The sequence below is a fragment of the Oncorhynchus mykiss genome, chromosome 18 (genome assembly GCF_013265735.2).
Source record: "Oncorhynchus mykiss isolate Arlee chromosome 18, USDA_OmykA_1.1, whole genome shotgun sequence".
Classification (NCBI taxonomy): domain Eukaryota; kingdom Metazoa; phylum Chordata; class Actinopteri; order Salmoniformes; family Salmonidae; genus Oncorhynchus; species Oncorhynchus mykiss.
The window spans coordinates 30,985,628-31,007,870 of record NC_048582.1 but is presented as its reverse complement, the minus strand read 5'-3'; the positions used below and the strand labels follow the sequence as shown (position 1 = coordinate 31,007,870).

Genomic DNA, 22,243 nt, shown 5'->3' with positions numbered 1-22,243 from the left:
GGGAACTGCAACCTTATCAAATCAGATTGTATTTGTCACATGCGCCAAATACAACAGTATATACCTTGCTGACAAGCCCTTAACCAACAATGCTTTGAGAAGGAAAAAATAGACAAAGAATATAAATAATAAACAGCAGCAGTAAAATAACAATAGCGCGGCTATATACAGGAGGTACCAGTACAGAGTCAATGTGTGGGGGCACCGGTTAGTCAAGGTAGTTGAGGTAATATGTACACATAGGTAGAGTTAAAGTGACCATGCATAGATAAACAGAGTAGCAGCAGTGTAAAACGGGGGTCTGGGTAGCCCTTTGATTAGCTGTTCAGGAGTCTTATGGCTTGGTGGTAGAAGCTGTTATGAAGCCATTTGGACCTGGACTTGGTGCTCCGGTACTGTTTGCCGTGCGGTAGCAGATAGAACAGTATGATTAGGGTGGCTGGAGTCTTTGACAATTTTTAGGGCCTTCCTCTGACACCGCCTGGTATGGAGGTCCTGGATGGCAGGAAGCTTGGCCCCAGTGAGGTACTGGGCCATACGCACTACCCTCTGTAGTGCCTTGCGGTTGGAGGCCGAGCAGTTGCCATACCAGGCAGTGATGCAACCATTCAGGATGCTCTCGATGGTGCAGCTGTAGAACCTTTTGAGGATCTGAGGACCCATGCCAAATCTTTTCAGTCTCCTGAGGGGGAATAGGTTTTGTCGTGCCATCTTCACGACTGTCTTGGTGTGTTTGGACCATGATAGTTTGTTGGTGATGTGGACACCAATGAACTTGAAGCTCTCAACCTGCTCCACTGCAGACCCGTCGATGAGAAAGGTCCTCCTTTTCCTGTAGTTCACAATCATCTCCTTTGTCTTGATCACTTTGAGGGAGAAGTTGTTGTCCTGGCACCACATGGCCAGGTCTCTGACCTCCTCCCCATAGGCTGTCTCATCGTTGTTGGTGATCAGTCCTACCACTGTTGTGTCATCGGCAAACTTGACAATGGTGTTGGAAGTCATGCCTGGCCAATCAGTCATGAGTGAATAGGGACAGGGCCCCCGTGTTGAGCATCAGTGTGGCAGATGTGTTACCTACCCTTACCACCTGGGGGCAGCCTTTCAGGAAGTCCAGGATCCAGTAGCAGTGGGAGGTGTTTAGTCCCAGGGTCCTTAGCTTTGTGATGAGCTTTGAGGGCACTATGGTGTTGAACGCTGTGCTGTAGTCAATGAATAGCATTCTCATATAGGTGTTCCTTTTGTCCAGGTGGGAAAGGGCAGTGTTGAGTGCAATAGAGATTGCATCGTCTGTGGGGGTGGTATGCAAATTGGAGTGGGTCTAGGGTTTCGGGGATAATGGTGTTGATGTGAGCCTTGACAAGCCTTTCAAAGCACTTCATGGCTACAGGCAGGTTACTTTAGTGTTCTTGGGCACATGGTGGTCTGCTTGAAACATGTTATTACCGACACTTTTATGTTTAACTAGGCAAGTCAGTTAAGAACAAATTCTTATTTACATTGACGGCCTAGGAACAATGGGTTAACTGCCTTGTTCAGGGGCAGAACAACAGATTTTTACCTTTACCTTACCCTTTTACCTTATTAGCTCTAGTAACTTTTCGGTTACTGGCCCAATGCGCTAACCACTAGGCTACCTGCCGCCCCAATTTACCAGTTGGTCAGCCGCATGCTCGGAGTACAGGACACTTTATATAATTTTGTAGCGTAAACACGCATGTTAAGCTCCTGCCAGATTTCTCCTGTAGCATTCAACTGTGATATTTAATTACAATATGAATTGTGATCAATCAATGGTCATTGGTGATCAATAAATTATCATATATCTCTAGACTATCTGAGAATAGCCCTACAACATTCTTTAGTCTAATGCAAATGAACCGCATTAATGTACTCATGTAGCCTATAGCAAATGGTGCCATGGAGCGCAAATAGGCGTGAGATATTCGTAATAGATAGACCCTTGATTGGCAGCACTGTCCCGCCGATATAGAAAAGACCTTACATTCAATATGCGCCGCGCCAATCGGCTTGTTTCGAGGGCGGGGTGATGTTATCTGACGTAGCCTACTGGCAAACAGGTTGCTTTAGCGGCGGCGGTGGTAGCAGAAGCCGGAGGAGTTTGTTCATGTCTGCAGTGTATTGTGAAACATATTCTGGGATACAACACGGCAAGTGAGCACACGCATCTCTTGATAATCGAAGGGTACTTTAGACGTCGCTTCTGATATCTCGCCTGGACCTTCCTCCATTCTAGCAGGTAGGCGACAGAGTATAACAACGCGCCTGCATTCAGCGACGCTACTTATTTTCTCCAGTATCTGCGTTAGAGACGTCAACCATAGCCTACTCATCGCCGACATTTATAACGCCCATATACTGGGGTAGCCTACTTATTATTTGCTTAGGTTATTGTCTATTTGTTATTGGCGTCGGTCGGGGCCAGTAAAGGAACGTCAAAGGGAATTGTTGAATCGTTCGTATTAAATAGCCTCTCTCTGCATTTCGCTGATCAGCGTTTTGGAGAGCGAGCGTTCATTTGGGATAAGCACAGAGGGGGACACCTGTGGCTTTGTGGTGCGTTGGCAGCAGTCTTACTTATACTCCGCTTTTCCTGGCCACAACTACAGAGTGATGATATAAATCGTATTATCGCGCTGTAATTGTATGCATATTGACACGTAGCCTATAAGCTGCATATCGGGGTCGATAGGCAATAGCAGCCTACCCTGAGCATTTTGTAGATAGAATAGTGAACACATATCTCCGTGTAGGTTGATAGATAGAGTAGGTCGCAAGTGTTACGTGATACAGGCTGATATCTGGTCATATTCGAGTATCTTTCCGCTTCTCTGTGGTCATCGTGCCACACGCATCCCTAGTTTCGTTCACACAGATACTGGGTGGGTGTGACGCAATTATTTCGATGAGGTCAGGTGACAGTTAGTCTTTAGGCCCTCAATAATGCTTATTATTTGTCATAGGCCTATAATATAAACATCATTTTTATATATATCTAAAAGCAACTGTCTGCTAAATAATAAGCTACGTGTTGATGTTCTGAGGAAATTTGAGAAATTATTTCAGTTTTCCTAATTAGCAGAGTTTGCGTGTATTTATTCCTGTCACCTTATAAAGATTTTGAACATGAAAATAATTCAGGTCAAATTGAGTTAGGCCTACTCTGTATGTTAACAATTACTCCTCTGAAGTTCACCTTTTTAATATGGCACCATAGAACAAGGCTGACATTTTACGTATTCCCAACCAATAGTGTTTTTAGTTTGTTTCTTTGCGTTTAACTTTTTTAACTTATTTGATACATACATAACGTCGCTGCTACCATCTCTTATGACCGAAAATAACTTCTGGGCATCAGAACTGTGATTACTCCCCAGGACTGGCAGAATCCTTATTTTCCTTTATTGAGTCGACAAGCCGGGAACAGGCCCAGACCAGATCCTGTCATTTGCGTGAAGAGAAAGCGGAGAAAAAGGGGCCAGGGGGCGAGCTGCCATCTGAGAATTCGTAGGCGATTGAATAAACCCCCACTTCCTTCCATTCTGCTAGCTAATGTGCAATCTTTGGAAAATAAAATTGATGACCTACGCAGAAAATTAAGCAATGACTGGAACGTTCAAAACTGTAATATCTGATGCTTCATGGAGTCGTGGCTGAACAACGAAATTATCAACATGGCTGGCTGGTTATACTCTGTATTGGCAGGACAGAACAGTGGCGTCTGGTAAGATGAGAGGACAGAGCACACCCCCATTCACATCGATGAAGCTGCAGTGGAGCAGAATTGAGAGCTTCAAGTTCCTTGGTGTCCACATCACCAACAAACTATCATGGTCCGAGCACACCAAGACAGTCGTGAAGAGGGCACAAAAAAATCTATTCCCCCTCAGGAGATTGAAAAGATTTGTCACGAGTCCTCAGATCCTCAAAGGGATCTACAGCTGCACCATCGAGAGCATCCTGAATGGTTGCATCACTGCCTGGTATGGCAACTTTTTGGCCTCCGACCGCAAGGCACTACAGAAGGTAGTGCGCACGGCCCAGTACATCACTGGAGCTAAGCTTTCTGCCGTCCAGGACCTCTACACCAGGAGATGTCAGAGGAAGGCCCTAAAAATTGTCAGACTCCAGCCATCCTAGACACAGACTGTTCTCTCTGCTACCCTACGGTGGTACCTAAGCGCCAAGTCTAGGTCCAAGATGCTTCTAAACAGTTTCTAACCCCAAGCCATAAGACTCTTGAACATCTAATCAAATGGCTACCCAGACTATTTGCATTACCCCCCCCCCCCCCCCCCCCCCCCCCCCCCCCCCCCCTTTTACGTGGCTGCTACTCTGTTTTTATCTATGCGTCGTCACTTTAATAACTCTACTTACATGTACATATTACCTCAACTAACCGGTGCCCCCGCACATTGACTCTACCGGTACCCCCCTGTGTATAGTCTCACTATTGTTATTTTACTGTTGCTCTTTAATTACTTGTTACCTTTTATTTCTTATTCTTACTCGTGTGTATATATATTTTTAAACAGCATTGTTGGGTAAGGTTAGAATCCCGCTACAACTTCCTGTGAAACTGGAGGGTGCGCAATTCAAATAATAATCATAAATATTATGGATTTTAAACATTTGTCTTATATCGGCTGAAAGCTTAAATTCTCGTTAATCTAACTGCTAAATCCGATTTACAGTAGCTGTGTCCCTCTACCAAAACTTTTATTTCTTATTCGTTTATGAAGTTACAAGCCTGAAACCTTGAACATAGACTGCTGACACCCTGTGGAAGCCATATGAATTGCATCCAGGGAGTGTTATGTGTTATATTCTCCTACATTATTTTAACATTTCTACAAACTTCTTCAAAGTGTTTTCTTTCCAATGGTACCAATTATATGCATATCTGGAGCTACAAGCAGTTTACTTTGGGCACGTCATTCAGGCAGGAAGTGTGACAAAGATTTGATTTGTTGGTGTAGCCTGTATTATAAAATAGTTTCCCTGTAAACATTCACCACAAGACTTCACTATCACCTGGGCATGATGATACCTGTGTCCTCTTCTAATCTTCCTTTCGTATATCTTCCAATCTGATTGGAGAATAGGTGGCTAGGGTGAAGGGTTGCTACCAGTAGGCTACATTTGAACACAAATTCTAAGCAAATTGTGTTAATAGAGCAGAACTTGGCCTAAAACCTGTGCTTAAGGGTTGACATTCATAGCTCAATAGAAAGTGTATGGTTTAACAGATATGTAGAGCTACAATGAGAAACTGGTTAAACAGATACGTAGAGCAACAATGTGAAACTTTCACTGCAATGTTGTTTTACGCAACCCAGCCTGCCCATCCCATTTTGTCCAAACTCATTCGCTCCCAGTACTGAAGTAGTGTGAACAGTATTGATTGACAATATGGTTGTCATGGTTGAAGAACACTGCTAGATCAATATGTTCAATTGTGCTAAAGTGGTCCCAGAGTGAAACCAAAAGGCATATTTGGAGGACATCTGAATATAAGTAGTGATGAGATTAGATCATTGCTTCCTGGGTCGAATCTATATTTGTTGTCTTACCTGGTTTCATAGTAACATTTTAATTAATATGATTGATTGTTCCTGGATACAAATGTTTTAAAAAGAGAGAACCACTGGGAGAGGAGGGGCGGGTTTGATGTACATAAAGGACTCCATTAAGTGTGAAGAAGTGCTCCTGGGAAGTGAGCTGCCTATGGAATGTCTTGGTGTAAATGTGTTCCTGTCATCACAAATGCATTTTTTTATTCTAGTTGTGTATAATCCCCCTGCATGTGATGTACAATATTATGCAAAATTAGAAGAACTACTTAAATATCTTAAATCCAAGTCTGCATGGCTGGTTTTTGGTGACTTCAATATCAACTGGATGGACAACCCTGGCAAAAATAGGCTTAAAGCAGTCATCATGACAACTAGATTCCTGTCAAATGGTTCATGGGCCCACCAGAAATAGCCAGGCAAAGCTCTGATATTCACAAACTGAGGGCATCGAATAACAAACAAATTGGCATATGATCCATAACATGGCAACTGTGTGCTTTAGGACCATGTGGATGCCTCCGAGCGGTTGGGTAGGCTGTTTGGTGTTTTTATCTGACTGGATTTAGGACCGGGCTGTGTGAAGGCAACTTCTGGAAGGCTGGCTGGACCAGCACGGGAGAGTTGAGCATCGTTCAGTGTGTCTGCGTTGCGCTCTTTCACCAAGTTGTGAACGGATGCAGAACAGAAAATTGCTACTCTTTAGTTGACTGATGTAGCTGGCCATGTAACTGCTGTTTAACTAAAAAAAAATCTGTTAACTAGTGTTTATTCGCAGTGCTGACATGTAACGTCAGCTAATGTTTCATCCTTTCTCGACTGAGATGAATGAAATAAGCTGTGCTAGTGAGTAACTACCACAGCCAGGTCAGCACTAGCATCCCTATCTAACAGCAAACATTTCCATACAAACAACTGAACTTTGTTTTGTCCTGTTTCAGAAGTAAATTAACTTGGCAAGTGGGAGAGAGCTGGCAAAAAGTTGGCCTACATTAACTATTTTTTTCCTCAATCAAACTAGACCTGAATCAAACGATGAAACCATCAGTATAACGATTGAAGATTGATTTTCTGTTTTCTCAGTGCAATGTGAGTTGTATTAGTCATCATGTCAATGTAACGTTATTGATCTGTCAGTTTCCCTTGCTAATTCCCTACTTTTTACACTGACACAATAACAAACAGCTCTAAAATTACAGGCGTCACTGTCATGGTGCACACTAGAGGTCTGCGCACCCACACCTGCTGGATTTCTATCCACTACCACCCGCTACCGCAAGAACGGGTTCCAAACCCAACTGCAGTCCTGCAATGTTATTTTATGCATATCTGACACAGCTCAGAGTCCTATAGGATATACCCTAACTTTTTAGGAGGACGATTGGCAGGCCAAGACAAATAAATGGGTAATAAATCCATACTTATTGAAAAAAAAGGCGCAATTCTCGCTCACCATACTAGCCTAACCTATGTGCGCGTTGTGCCGTTTTCAATGATTACATGTTTTGATTGCACTTCGACTTACTTTGGTTGAGCACCCTTTTCATTATCAATATTTATTTACAGACACTAGTAAACTGCAGGGTAATCATATTTACGTTTTTCTTTTCTTCATATTCACGTTAACTGCAATGTGATTTTGCAGTAAATTCAGTGAATGAAACAAAGTTCCATCTTGCATTGATGGGTAGACATTCAGTAGCTACAGGACAGCAGTTTAAGCTTAAAGCTACAGTCTGGGATAAATGGTTATTTCAATTATTGAACCATTGATTCTGTTCTGGGATAATGTATAAATGTACACCAAGGTCATTCTTTGTCATGCCTCATTTTAGGAGGATTAGATGTTGATAGGGGTCTCTGCAGGGTCAGGCAGCCAGGGAAGACCAGTCTGTCCAATGTTTTCTGGATTGTCCAGATCCTATTTTATGGAAGTCTGACAAACCTCAAGTTGATTTCCAAACTTTATGAAGGGTTGATAGAGGCTTTTCCCGATGAAGCAAAACATGTAAAACAAAACTGTGAGAAAGACTTGGGAGACGCTATTGATGATGAATGGGTACATATATGTTAGCATACCCAGACATGTTCATATAATCTCAGCTGTAAATGACTGCAGTTTAAGAACCTCCATAGAACGTACTATATGCCAGTGAAATTGAATATCATGCACTCAGAAATATGATTATTCTCCTGGAGGTGTAAAGCACAAGGGGACATGCAGTTGAAGTCGGAAGTTTACATGCACTTAGGTTGGAGTCATTAAAACTCGTTTTTCAACCACTCCACAAATTTCTTCTTAACAAACTAGTTTTGGCAAGTCGGTTAGGACATTCTTCCAACAATTGACAGATTATTTTACGTAATTTACTGTATCACAATTCCAGTGGGTCAGAAGTTACATACACTAAGTTGTCTGTGTCTTTAAACTGCTTGGAAAATGATGTAATAGCTTTAGAAGCTTCTGATATCAGTTGAGTCAATTGGAGAGGTAGCTGTGGATGTATTTCAAGGCCTGCCTTCAAACTCAGTGCCTCTTTGCTTGACATCATGGGAAAATCAAAATAAATCAGCCAATAACTCAGAAAATAATTGTAGACCTCCACAAGTCTGGTTCATCCTTGGGAGCAATTTCCACACGCAAAAGTGCAACTCAATCCCAGAACAGCAAAGGACCTTGTGAAGCTACTGGAAGAAAAAAACATGTACAAAAGTATCTATATCCACAGTATCTATATCCACGACATAACCTGAAAGGCCGCTCAGCAAGGAAGAAACTACTGCTCCAAAACCACCGTTTAAAAAAAAAAGCTACTGTTTGCAACTGCACATGGGGACAAAGATGGTACTTTTGGAGAAATGTCTTCTGGTTTAATGAAACAAAAATATAACTGTTTGGCTGTAATGACCATTATGTTTGGAGGAGAAAGGGGGAGGCTTGCAAGCTGAAGAACACCATCCCAACCGTGAAGCATGGGGGTGGCAGCATCATGTTGTGGGGGTGTTTTGCTGCAGACTGGTGCACTTTACAAAATAGATGGCTTCATGAGGAAGGAAAATTATGTGGCGATATTGATGCAACATCTCAAGACATCAGTCAGGAAGTTAAAGCTTGGTTGCAAATGGGTCCTCCAAATGGACAATAACCCCAAGCATACTTCCAAAGTTGTGGCAAAATGGCTTAAGGACAACAAAGTCAAGGTATTGGAGTGGCCATCACAAAGCCCTGACCTCAATCCAATAGAAGATCTGTGGGCAGAACAGGAAAAAGCTTGTGCGAGCAAGAAGGCCTACAAACTTGACTCGGTTACACCAGCTCTGTCATGAGGAATGGCCCCAAATTCACCAAACTTATTGTGGGAAGCTTGTGGAAGGCTACCCAAAACGTTTGACCCAAGTTAAACAATTTATAGGCAATGCTGCCAAACAATTGGTATATGTAAACTTCTGACCCACTGGGAATGTGATGAAAGAAATAAAAGCTGAAATAAATCATTCTCTCTACTATTATTCTGACATTTCACATTCTTAAATAAAGCGGTGATCCTAACTGACCTAAGACATGGAATTTTTACTAGGATTAAATGTAAGGAATTGTGAAACTGAGTTTAAATGTATTTGGCTAAGGTGTATGTAAACTTCTGACTTCAACTGTATGTTGTGGTCTTGTGAAGGCTGGCTGAATTCTGGCAAAGAGTATGTTCTTTGCTCAGCATGTCTACCGGTTCTCCCTTGTCCCTGTTTTTGTTTTCTGGGAAATGTTGATACTGGAGATCCTAACTGTCTTAGGTCAGTTAGGATCACCACTTTATTTTAAGAATGTGAAATGTCAGAATAATAGTGGAGAATTCTTTATTTACGCAATTATCAGAATAAACTGTACAACCTAGCATTTATGTTGGCTATTAAATGAATTGCCATTGATTGGAAGGTTGGTTATCCTTCCACAATGCATGGAATAAATAGAAAGTTATGTACAATATCACTAGATTTGTTTTTAAGATTAAGGGTAAACTGTGCAACTTTCATAAGGTCTGGCTGGATGCCTTATATGGAATACTGTGCAACAAAAGGAGTCTGTATTGAAGACATGCCCACGTCAGTGGCGATACCTATTTACGCAGTCCCTAGCTCCAAAAAATAATTGGATATTAAATGCTCCAGGCCTCCAATATAATTTGACAATTTATTATTGTGCACAACTCAAACTCATATTTTGTTTATGTAGAGTAAGAAAATGGCAATGATTTTCAACTAGTAGGAATATTGAAATTCATTTGATTTTTCTTGAAGGTTGGGAGATTTTTTTTGTTGGGAGAAATTGTGATAACGAGTGCTTTCAAACACCCAGCACTTGGGAAACGTAGATCAGCCGTCCCAAAATGTTTGGACAAGACGAATGCAATCTGTGATTTGGTTACCCACTGCCATCAACCATTTAATATTATAATTTCCTGTGCAGAGCCTTGGTGTAGTGCCAACAATCTCCGGCACATGTCACATACAACTTTCCACCTGAGAACAGGGAACAATCCCTACTTCCAACCACTGTTTCTCCCATTTGCCTGTCTCCCCATCTCATGTGAACGACCATCTCAATCTAGTCTTAAATTTTAAATAGTCTTTTTTTACGTTGAATTAAAGTAGAAACTTGTGTGTCGGTTCATCTAGATAGCTATAATGAACCGGCATAATCCCAACTCGTACCACTACCAATGCAAACATTGTCATAGCTGTTGTATGCATGTACAGGTAGCTAAAGGGCTAACCAACTAGGTTCAACGTTAGTCAGCTAACATTAGGCTATAACTAGCAATGCAAATGGTTTCTGATTTGAATAATATTACTACACAGATCATACAAGTAGCTAGTCAGCAAGCTAACTTTCGCTAGCTAACAGTCATTTTCATTGCAAGTTCAAGTGCACTATCTGACAAAATTAGAAATGTAATCTGACAATGTAGATAGCCAGACTGGAACCATTTTGTTGTAGCCAGTGATGTCCAGTCACTCCGGTTGTATTTCAAATGGATCCCCATTAGCTGCTACCAAGACAGTACAGAAAAATGAAGGCAGTTATACAATTTAAAAAACATTACATTCATAACATTTCACAGCACACTGTGTTCCCTCGGGCCCTACTCCACTACCACATATCTACAACACAAAATTCATGTGGACATCTGTATAGTTTGTATGTTATCGTGTGTGCATGTGTTTTGTGTTGCTTCACAGTCCCCGCTGTTCCATAAGGTGTGTATTTATGTTTTTTTTTGTTGTCTGTTTTCTACTGCTTGCATCTGTTACCTGATGTGGAATAGAGTTCCATGTAGTCATGGCTCTATGTAGAGCTGTGTGCTAGTTGTTTAAACAGACAGCTCCAGTGCTTTCATGTCAATACCTCTCACAAATACAATTAGTGATGAAGTCAATCTCTCCTCCACTTTGAGATTGACATGTATATTATTATTTGCGCTGTGTGTACATCCAAGGGCCGGCTGTGCTGCCCTGTTCTGAGCCAATAGCAATTTTCCTAAGTCCCTTTTTGTGGCACCTGACCACACGACTGAACAGCAGTCCAGGTGTGACAAAAGCCTGGTGGAACTGCCTCGTTTATAGTGCTGTTAAGAAGACAAGAGTAGCGCTTTATGGACAGACTTCTCCCCATTTTAGCTACTGTTGTATCAATGTTTTGACCATGATCGTTTACAAATCCAGGGTTACTCCAAGCAGTTTAGTTACCTCAACTTGCTCAATTTCCACATTTAGATTTAGTTGAGGTTTAGGGTTTAGTGAATGATTTGTCCAAAATACAATGCTTTGAGTTTTGAAATATTTAAGAATAAATTATTCCTTGCCACTCATTCTGAAGCTAACTACAGCTCTTTGTTAACCGTTGCAGTCATTTCACGCACTGTAGTAGCTGACGTGTTGAGTCAGCTGCATACATACACACTGGTTTTACTCAAAGGCAGTGGCATGTCGTTAGTAAAAAGTAAGGGGCCTAAACTGCTGCCCTGGGGAATTCCTGATTCTACCTGGATTATGTTGGCGATGCTTCCATTAAAGAACACTGTTCTGTTAGATGGGTAACTCTTTATCCACAATATAGCAGGGGATGTAAAGCCATAATACATAGTTGAAGGTGGAATTTAGCCAAATGCATTTAAACTCAGTTTGTCACAATGCCTGTCATTTAATCCTACTAAAAATTCCCTGTCTTAGGATCACCACTTTTTTATTTTAAGAATGTGAAATGTCAGAATAATAGTAGTGATTTATTTAGGCTTTTATTTCTTTCATCACATTCCCAGTGGGTCAGAAGTTTACATACACTCGATTAGTATTTGGTAGCATTGCCTTTAAATTGTTTAACTTGGGTCGAATGTTTTGGGTAGCCTTCCACAAGCTTCCCACAATAAGGTGGTTGAATTTTGGCCCAATCCTCCTGACAGAGCTGGTGTAACTGAATTAGGTTTGTAGGCCTCCTTGCTCGCACACGCTTTTTCCGTTCTGCCAATTCTGCAAATTTTCGACAGGATTGAGGTCAGGGCTTTGTGATGGCCCACACCTTGACTTTGTTGTCCTTAAGCCATTTTGCCACAACTTTGGATGTATGCCTGGTGTCATTGTTCATTTGGAAGACCCACTTGCGACCAAGCTTTAACTTCCCGACTGATGTCTTGAGATGCTGCTTCAATATATCCACATACTTCACTTTGTGAAGTGCACCAGTCCGTCCTGCAGCAAAGCACCTTCACAACATGGTGCTGCCACCCCTGTGCTTCACGGTTGGGATGGTGTTCTTTGGCTTGCAAGCCTCACCCTTTTTCCTCCAAACATAATGATGGTCATTACAGCCAAACAGTTCTATTTTTGTTTCATCATACCAGAGCACCGAAAAATACAATCTTTGTCCCCGTGTGCAGTTGCAAACCGTAGTCTGGCTTTTTTATGGCGGTTTTGGAGCAGTGGCTTCTTCCTTTCATTCTTCCTTTTACTGTGGATATAGATACTTTTGTAACGGTTTCCTCCAGCATCTTCACAAGGTCCTTTGCTGCTGTTCTGGGATTGATTTGCACTTTTCGCACCAAAATGCGTTAATCTATAGGAGACAGAACGCGTCTCCTTCCTGAGTGGTATAATGGATGCGTGGTCCCATGGTGTTTATACTTACGTACTATTGTTTGTACAGATGAACATGGTACCTTCAGGTGTTTGGAAATTCCTCCCAAGGATGAGCCAGACTTGTGGAGGTCTACAATTATTTTCTGAGTTATTGGCTGATTTTCTTTTGATTTTCCCATGATGTCAAGCAAAGAGGCACTGAGTTTGAAGGTAGGCCTTGAAATACATCCACAGGTACACCTCCAATTGACTCAAATTATGTCATTTAGCCTATCAGAAGCTTCTAAAGCCATGACCTCATTTGTTGGAATATTCCAAGCTGTTTAAAGGCACAGTCAATTTAGTGTATGTAAACTTCTGACCCACTGGAATTGTGATACGGTGAATTATAAGTGAAATAATCTGTCAACAATTGTTGGAAAAATTACTTGTCATGCACAAAGTAGATGTCCAAACTGACTTGCCAAAACTACAGTTTGTTAATTTAAGAAGAAATTTGTGGAGTGGTTGAAAATCAAGTTTTAATGACTCCAACCTAAGTGTATGTTGACTTCAACTGTACATTTTTCCAGCAGCAGACTGATCAATATTGTCAAAAGCCGCACTGAAGTTTAACAAAACAGCCCCCGCCATCTTTGTATCATTAATTTCTCTCAGGCAAACATCAGTTATTTGTGTGCTGTGCTTGTTGAATGTCCTTCACCTATAAGCATGCTGAACCTTTGTCAATTTTTCTTTGCTGTAAAATAGCATTGCATCTGGTCAAACTCCATTTTTTCCAAAAGTTTGAGAAGGGTTGGTAACAGGCTGATTGGTTGGCTATTTGGGCCAGTAAAGGGGGCTTTACTATTCTTGGATAATTGAATTACTTTTGCTTTTCTCCAGGCCTAAGAGGAGGCTTAAATTGTAGATATGGCAAATAAGACTGGCAATATCGTCTGCTATTATCCTCAGCCATTTTCCATCCAAGTTGTCAGTCCCCGGTGCCTTGTCATTGTTGATACACAATAGTTTCACCTCTTCCACACTCACTTTATGGAATTCAAAATTCCGTCAGATATACTTGGATGTGTAGTGTCAGCATTTGTTGCTGGCATGTCATGCTTCATTATGCTGATCTTGCCAATGAAAATGTAATTAAAGTAGCAATATCAGTCGGTTTTGTGACGAATGAGCCTTCTGATTCAATGAATGATGGACCGGAGTCTGCCTTTTTCCCCAAAATTATATTGAAGGTGCGCCAACGCTTTTTAATATCGTTCTAGATGTCATTTATCTTTGTTTCATAGTGTAGTTACTTTTTTAATTCAGTTTAGTCAATTGATTTCTAAATTTGCAGTACGTTTCCCAATTGATTGTTTAGCCAGACCTATTTGCCATTCCTTTTGCTTCATCCCTTTCAACCATAGTTTTTCAATTCCTCATCAATCCACTGAGATTCAAGTTTAGTCATTTTCTTAATGTGTGCGTGCTTATTAGTAACTGGGGGAAGTCATTTCATGTCAACTGCGTCTGTTTGCTCTTGATTACACACCACGGACCAACAACTATTCTTTACATCAACAACATAGGAATCACTACAAAACGTCTTGTATGACCTGTTATACACTATTAGGCCCAGCCTTTGGGACTTTGGTTTTCCTAGATATAGTGGCCATACGGTGCATTAAAAAAAATGTTCAGACCCCTTGACTTTTTCCTCATTTTGTTACATTACAGCCTTATTCTAAAATGGATTAGTCCAAACTTCTTCCATTTACGAATGATCGAGGCCACTGTGTTCTTGGACCAATGTTGCAGACATTTTTGGTACCCTTCCCCAGATCTGTGCCTCGATACAATCCTGTATGGACAATTGGACAAGCTCTATGGACAATTCCTTTGACCTCATTGCATGGTTTTTGCTCTGACGTGCACTGTCAACTGTGGGACCTTATATAGACGGGTGTGTGCCTTTCCAAATCATGTCCAATCATGATCAACCGCAGACCACGTACGTGTATGGCGTCGTGTGGGCGAGCAGTTTGTTCTAAAAGTTGACATCAGCAGTGCCCCATGGTGGGGTTATGGTATGGACAGACATAAGCTACAGACAACAAACACAATTGCATTTTATCGATGGCAATTTGAATGCACAGAGATACCGTGATGAGATCCTGAGGCCCATTGTCGTGTCATTCGTCTGCTGCTGTCACCTCATGTTTCAGCACGATAATGCACAAACCAATGTCGCAAAGATCTGTACACAATTCCTGGAAACTGAAAATGTCCCAGTTCTTCCATGGCCTGTATACTCACCAGACATGTCACCCGTTGAGCCTGTTTGGGATACTCTGGATCAAGGTGTACAACGGCATGTTCCAGTTTCCGCCAATATCCAGCAACTTCACACAGCCATTGAAAAGGAGTGGGACATCTCTCCCACAGGCCACAATCAACAGCTTGATCATATCAATGCCAAGGAGATGTGTCATGCTGCATGAGGCAAATGGTGGTCACACCAGGTATTGACTTTATAAAATAAATACAAATTATGGTATTATGGTATCTTTGACCAAATGATGCATGTCTGTATTCCCAGTCATGTGAAATCCATAGATTACTGCCACATGCATTTATTAAATTTGACTGATTTCCTTACAGTTCATAACTCAGTAAAATATTTGAAATTGTTGCGCGTTGCATTTATATATTTTTGTTCAGTATAGTTATAAATCAAATAACATTTTATTGGTCACATACACGTGTTTAGCATATGTTATTGCGGGTGTAGTAAAACGCTAGCTCCAACAGTGCAGTAATATCTAACAATACACACAAACCTAAGTAAAATAATGGAATTAAAGAATATATAAATATTAGGATTAGCAATGTCAGTGGCATAGACTAAAGTACAGTAGAATAGTGTGTGTGTGTGTGTGTATATATGTGTATATATATGTAAAGCAAAAATATGTCAGCATCATTAAAGTGACTTGTGTTCCTTTATTAAAGTGGCCAGTGATTTCAAGTCTATGTATGTAGTGCAGCAGCCTCTAAGCTGCAGGGTTACATAACCGGGTGGAAGCTGCCTAGTAATGGCTGTTTAACGTTCTAATGGCCTTGAGATAGAAGCTGTTTTTCAGTCTCTCGGTCCCAGCTTTGATGCACCTGTACTGACCTAGTATTCTGAATAATAGCGGGGTGAAGAGGCAGTGGCTCAGGTGGTTGTTGTCCTTGATGATCTTTTTGGCCTTCCTGTGACATCGGATGGTGTAGGTGTCCTGGAGGGCAGGTAGTTTGTCCCCGTTGGGCAGACCGCACCACCCTCTGGGAGAGCCCTGCGGTTGGTGCAGTTGCCGTACCAGGCGGTGATACAGCCCGACAGGAAGCTACATATCTTCAGCCTCCTGAGGTTGAAGAGGCACTGTTGTACTGGGGGGAAAGAAGGGTTGGCTATAGACTAATTTTATTTTTATTAATGTCAGCTTGAGGATGTGAGAACACTGAGATACAGGGAGAGACAAAATGCTGATCCTGAGAGGAGAAAGGAAGTCATTATGCAAATCTAAATTGTTGTCCTAATTGAATATTAGGCTTACTTTTGAGATTGTAATAAAAACAGTTGAAAAATGTAAAGGGAAGCTTCGGGAGAAATGGAGAAACTCAAAGAAGAGGTGTAGTGAAAATAACCTTCATGAACTAATTAATCTAAGAGCAGGAAATCCAGGGAGACCCAGCCCTTGTACAATTCAGCACACCAGAGCATTCACCTATCCTACCAAGGAACAGACAAAGATCAACACTAGGCCCTGGCAGAGCGAGTGAAACTCAAAGGGGAGATGGAAAAACCTTAGAGCAAAAATAAGATGCTGATGAGATGAAAGGCTCAAGTACAGAAAAGTTATGTTTTTGTTCTGTAGTCCTAATGTCAACGGTCAGTGAGGAATACGATTGCCCATCATGCAACAGAAAAATAAATCTACCAGTGAAAAGCAAAAAAACATTCTGCTCCCAGGGAAGAGACACTGTTGAAAGGAAAGAAGAAAGATAGGAGAATACTGCACAAGGACTTCACTCAAAAGTGTAAGAGGCAGCACCGCTTGTCCTACAGATAGTTCAGAAGATACAGGACATTCTATGTTCGAGACTAAGCATAGTGACCGCAATACATGTGCATGCCATCCACATAAGTACCAGAATCTTCTCATTGACAGTTTGGCAAACGGAGACATGGTTCCTACTAAAAGTCTGTCCCCACTCCTGTCAAGTATAACATGTAGTAAAGAGGACAAAAGATGCATGTGCCGTGAATGCACTGAATGTTGCTTCGATGAAGTACAGTTTGCTGATCACAACCCTAATGGAAAGGCCACATGGGAGCACTCGCAGAGAGAATGTCGCAGTTGGTGATAACTATAAAAACTGTGTAAAGAACCAAAATAGGAATCATAGGGGAGTTGATTTAAAGAGTTCAACAGAGAGCTGGAGGAGAATGGCAGTCAACACAACAAATGGATTCACCAGGTCAGTTCAGATAAATCAAAGAGAATATTAAGCACAATTAGATGGTCGTCCACATTAACTTCTCAGATAATTATGTGTGCAAGTTGAGCAATGAGACTCAGGCTTTCCACTTAGGTGGAAACGGGCAACAAGCGACTATCCCATACATGGGTGACACATTCAAGTAATGACTCCCAGTGCTATGCCATCATTTCTTATTTATTGTGAAATGATGAACGGGCAGTGTGGGTGCACATCAAGCTGCAAGGTCCCTCTGAAATACACTGTTCGAGTAACACAGAATTAACCACAAAACGAGGGAGGTTTTCCAATGTCTCGCAAAGAAGGGCACCTATCGGTAGATGTCCCTACAAATATACAGGGGTCCTTCCTAACTTGCCAGAGAGGAAATAAAGTGCTCAAGAATTTCACCATGAGGCTAATGCTGACTTTTAAACAGTTTCTCTTATTATAGCAATTAAACTGAGGATGGATCAACATTGTAGTTCACAATAGGGTGAAAATAAGGAGGCCTCTACAGAATGTTTTATTCCAAAACATGCGTCCTGTTGCACTAAAGTAAAACTGCAAGAAATGTGGCAAAGAAATGAACGTTATGTTCTGAATACAAAGTGTTATGTTTGAGGCAAATCCAACACATTACTGAGTACCGCTTTCATATTTTCAAGCATGGTGGTGACTGCATCATGGGTATGCTTGTCATCGGCAAGGACTCCGGGAGTTAAAAAATTAAATAATAATAATGATAAAAAGTAAGAATACAGCTAAACACAGGCAAAATCTTAAAGAAAAGCCTGGTTCTGTTTTTAATAGATACTGGGTAACAAATTCACCTTTTCAGCAGGCCGATGACCTAAAACACAAGGCCAAATATACTCGAGTCGCTTACCAAGATGACATTGAATGTTCCTGAGTGGCCTAGTTACAGTTTGGACCTAAATCGGCTTGAAAATCTGTCAACACTTGAAAATGGCTGTCTAGTAATGAATAACAATGAACTTGAGAGCTTGTGCAAATATTGTACAATCCAGGTGTTCTTTGAATAAAAAAAAACGATTTGTCACCTTTTTTAGGCTTTAGGGTTGTGTAGATTTGTTTAGTTTTACAGTACTCCCTCGTGTTGCAAGAGTGGCATTAGTTGTGATATAAAAAAAATGTAATTTAGTCATTCAAACCCCCATACTTAAAAAAAAAAAATCCATTCATACTGTATTTTGACTCCAGTGGTGGTGCTTTCTCACCCTTGTGTGTGTGTGTCACATATAGGGCAAACGGCATGGGTGAGAAAGTGGGGCAGAGAGGGCGAGTGGGAGGGGCGAGTGGGAGAGGGAAGGACGATGGCTGGCTGGCTGGCAAATAGTCCTGTTCGGTGACATTCCGCTCTCTGTTGACATAGTAATGCATTGTGACGTGGCCTTGTCTGAGAGTGTGGGATAGAGTGAGACCAATGGCGCAAAACCCTGGCCAGCTACTGGGTTGTAACGGCGTAGCCTCCCAATACGTTCACCAAACATTGCCATCCGGGTTTATGTCTCCCATTTGAAAATCCTGTAGTTTCTCTAATGGCAAAGTACCACAACACAGTTGATTCATCCATGTTTTGACAAGGAGTCTCCCTTGTAATAATATTTGCCAGTTAACTTAATATAGATATGTTTACTCTCTGTCCTATTGTACACTATATGTACAAAAGTATGTGGACACCCCTTCAAATTAGTGGATTTGGCTATTTCACCCACACCTGTTGCTGACAGGTGTATAAAATCGAGCACAAAGCCATGCAATCTCCATAGAATAACATTGTCAGTAAAATAGCCTTACTGAAGAGATCCGTAACTTTCAACATGGCACTGTCATAGTATGCCACCTTTCCAACAAGTCAGTTCATCAAATTTCTGCCCTGCAAGAGCTACCCCAGTCAACTGTAAGTACTGTTGTTGTTAAGCGGAAACGTCTAGGAGCAACAACGACTCAGCCGCAAAGTGGTAGGCCACACAAGCTCACAGAATGGGAGTGCTGAAGCGCTTAGCGTGCAAACGAGGACAGATGATTTTTGCAACACTCACTACTGAGGCTGTTTATAGAAGCAAAGGGGGACCAACTCCATATTGCTACTCATGATTTTGGAATGAGATGGCAGTTAGCCTTTACTAACCCCTTCGATCAACTCTGTTTAAACCCTCAAACTAAAACCTCCCTACTCATACATTAGATGCCCCAATTTTCCAATTGTACAACTTCCTCATAATCTGCTTCTTAAACCAATGGAAACTCACGCAGAACATTTTAGTATAGAGAGAATGTCTGGAATCCTGAGAATTTTTTGAAAAAGGCTGACTTTGACTTGTTAATCTCACTTAATGCCTAATGGTCAATGCATGGGCTGTTACCGTGTAAACCAATAGCTCATTACCTCTGGTTATTGATTCATTACCCTCCGGTTACCAATTAATCGTCCCTCACTCAACTGCTGTGGGATAAACTCGAGCAGTTTGGCAGCATCTGTAACCCGAAACTAGCAAGAAAATTTAAGGAAAGAGGAGTGAGGCAGCTTCTGTATTGAGACCGATGGGTGGGGGGTGTGCACACTGCAGGTGTGCCCATTGCAAACACACTCTGACTGATGGGTCTATGAAGTCTGTGGGAGATGGCTCTGTGGTAGCTGAGAGGAGAAAGGCCCATTCCTAGCATAGCCACTGGTGGATCATGCTCCAAGGAGTTGGGACAATAGGAGTATCCTGTCCACCCCCCGCTCCCAGTGTTTTTGGGGGAGAGGTTTGACATTTAACCCCTGTATTGGTAGGTTATACTGAAGGCTACATGGTTGATGGGCCACATGTAACTGAAACTGTGTCATAAAGCTTGTACAACGGCAATTTAACCATAGCATGATACCTGTCGTAGGCAATAAGCATTCACAACAGTTTTATAACAGCCAATGCATACTCCAGTCCAATGTGCTATCTGAAACGATCTACTGCTGATCCAAATCATTACATGATTGATACATTGACATCAATTAATTGTCATTAGGGGTTATTGTAAGTGTGCATTGTGTATGTATTATATACACTGAACAAAAATATAAAAGCAATTTCTATGATTTTTACTGAGATAGTTCATATAAGAAAATCAATTTACATAAATTCATTAGGCCTAAATCTATGGATTGCACATGACTGGGAATACAGATGGCTTTAAAAAAAGTTAGGGGCATGGATCAGAAAAACCAGTCTGTATCTGGTGTGACCACCATTTGCCTCATGCAGCGCGACACATCTCCTTCGCATAGAGTTGATCAAGCTGTTGATTGTGGCCTGTGGAATGTTGTCTCACTCCTATTCATTGGCTATGCGAAGTTGCTGGATATTTGAGATTGGCTTTTTGTGGATATGGAACATTTCTGGGATCTTTTATTTCAGCTCATAAACATGGGACTAACACTACATGTTGTGTTTTTATATTTTTGTTCAGAATAAGGTCATGTTCATGTTGAGTACTACTGATTTATAAATCAAAGCACTTTCCAGGTGAGGTGGAACAATGGTATGTTTACCCATTTTTTGTGGGGGGGGTATTTTATTAGGCTCCCCATTAGCTGTAGCAAAAGCAGCAGCTACTCTTCCTGGGGTCCACACAACTTGAAACATTACATAATACAGAACATTAATAGACGAGAACAGCTCAAGGCACATGTAGCCTATATATCTATACCAATACAAACACACACACTATCAAGGTCAAATAGGGGAGAGGCGTTGTGCCGTGAGGTACAGCCTGGAATCAAACCAGGGCCTGTAGTGACGCCTCTAGCACCAAGATGCAGTGCCTTAGACCACTGTGCCACTCGGCAGGTTATGGTCAATAATATCAAGATGGTGTATAGATACTGAGAAGGAACAATGTAGCTGTGTTCGAATAGTAATACTAACTGTACTATTTGTGATGTAAATTGAGTATGTAGTATGCTTTTAGTTAGTAGATGTCGACCGATTTAATCGGAATGGCCGTTTTTAAAAAAATAAAAAAATAAAATATATTTGTTTTATATATTTATTTATTTATTTTTTAATTAGGGCCTATTTCAAGTTTTCATAACAATCGGTAATCTGCATTTTTGGACACCGATTATGGCCGATGACATTGCACTCCACGAGGAGACTGCGTGGCAGGCTGACTACACATCGACAACAGCCACCCTCGAAGCATCGTTACCCATCGCACCACAAAAGCCGCGGCCCTTGCAGAGCAAGGGGAACAACTACTTCAAGGTCTCAGCGAGTAACGTCGACGATTGAAGCGCTAATAGCGCACACCACCGCTAACTAGCTAGCCATTTCACATCGGTTACACCACCAGCTCTTCACTGTGCGTCAAACATTGCGCTGTTTATGACTTCAAGCCTATCAACTCCCGAGATTAGGCTGGAAATACTATAGTGCCTATAAGAACATCCAATAGTCAAAGGTATATGAAATACAAATGGTATAGAGAGAGAGAGAGAGAGAGAGAGAGAGAGAGAGAGAGAGAGTCCTATAACTACAACCTAAAACTTCTTAACTGGGAATATTGAAGACATGTTAAAAGGAACCACCAGCTTTCATATGTTCTGAACAAGGAACTTAAATGTTAGTTTTTTTACATGGTACTTTTACTTTCTTCTCTAACACTTTGTTTTTGCATTATTTAAACCAAATTGAACATATTGAACATATTCATTTTATTTGAGACTAAATTGATTTTTATTTATGTATATTAAGTTAAAATAAAAGTTCATTCAGTATTGTTGTAATTGTCATTATTACAAATATATAAAAATCGACATCAGACTTTTTTGGTCCTCCAGTAATCAGTATCGGTGTTGAAAAATCATAATCGGTCGACCTCTAATAGTTAGTATGCCAAAGGTTCCCAGATGTCGTACTAAATTAGCCAAAATATGAAGTATTCAAGTAGTGAACACTATTTCCGTTCTTTTAAGGCCCATAATGCAATTCTTCAGAAAATGGGCATGG

General features: G+C 41.2%; 1 protein-coding gene across 3 annotated transcripts in view; it reads left to right on the top strand.

Moving 5' to 3' along the window:
- Positions 1–2,014: 2,014 nt before the first annotated feature.
- Positions 2,015–22,243, top strand: part of cgnb (cingulin b) — a 46,683-nt gene continuing 26,454 nt past the window's right edge. For 2 of the 3 annotated variants that reach the window (XM_021571593.2, XM_021571592.2), the window contains exon 1: positions 2,015–2,260. The gene's annotated coding sequence lies outside the window, so the exon portion shown is untranslated. The remainder of the gene's footprint in view (positions 2,261–22,243) is intronic. The other variant, XM_036952486.1, reaches the window with a different exon arrangement.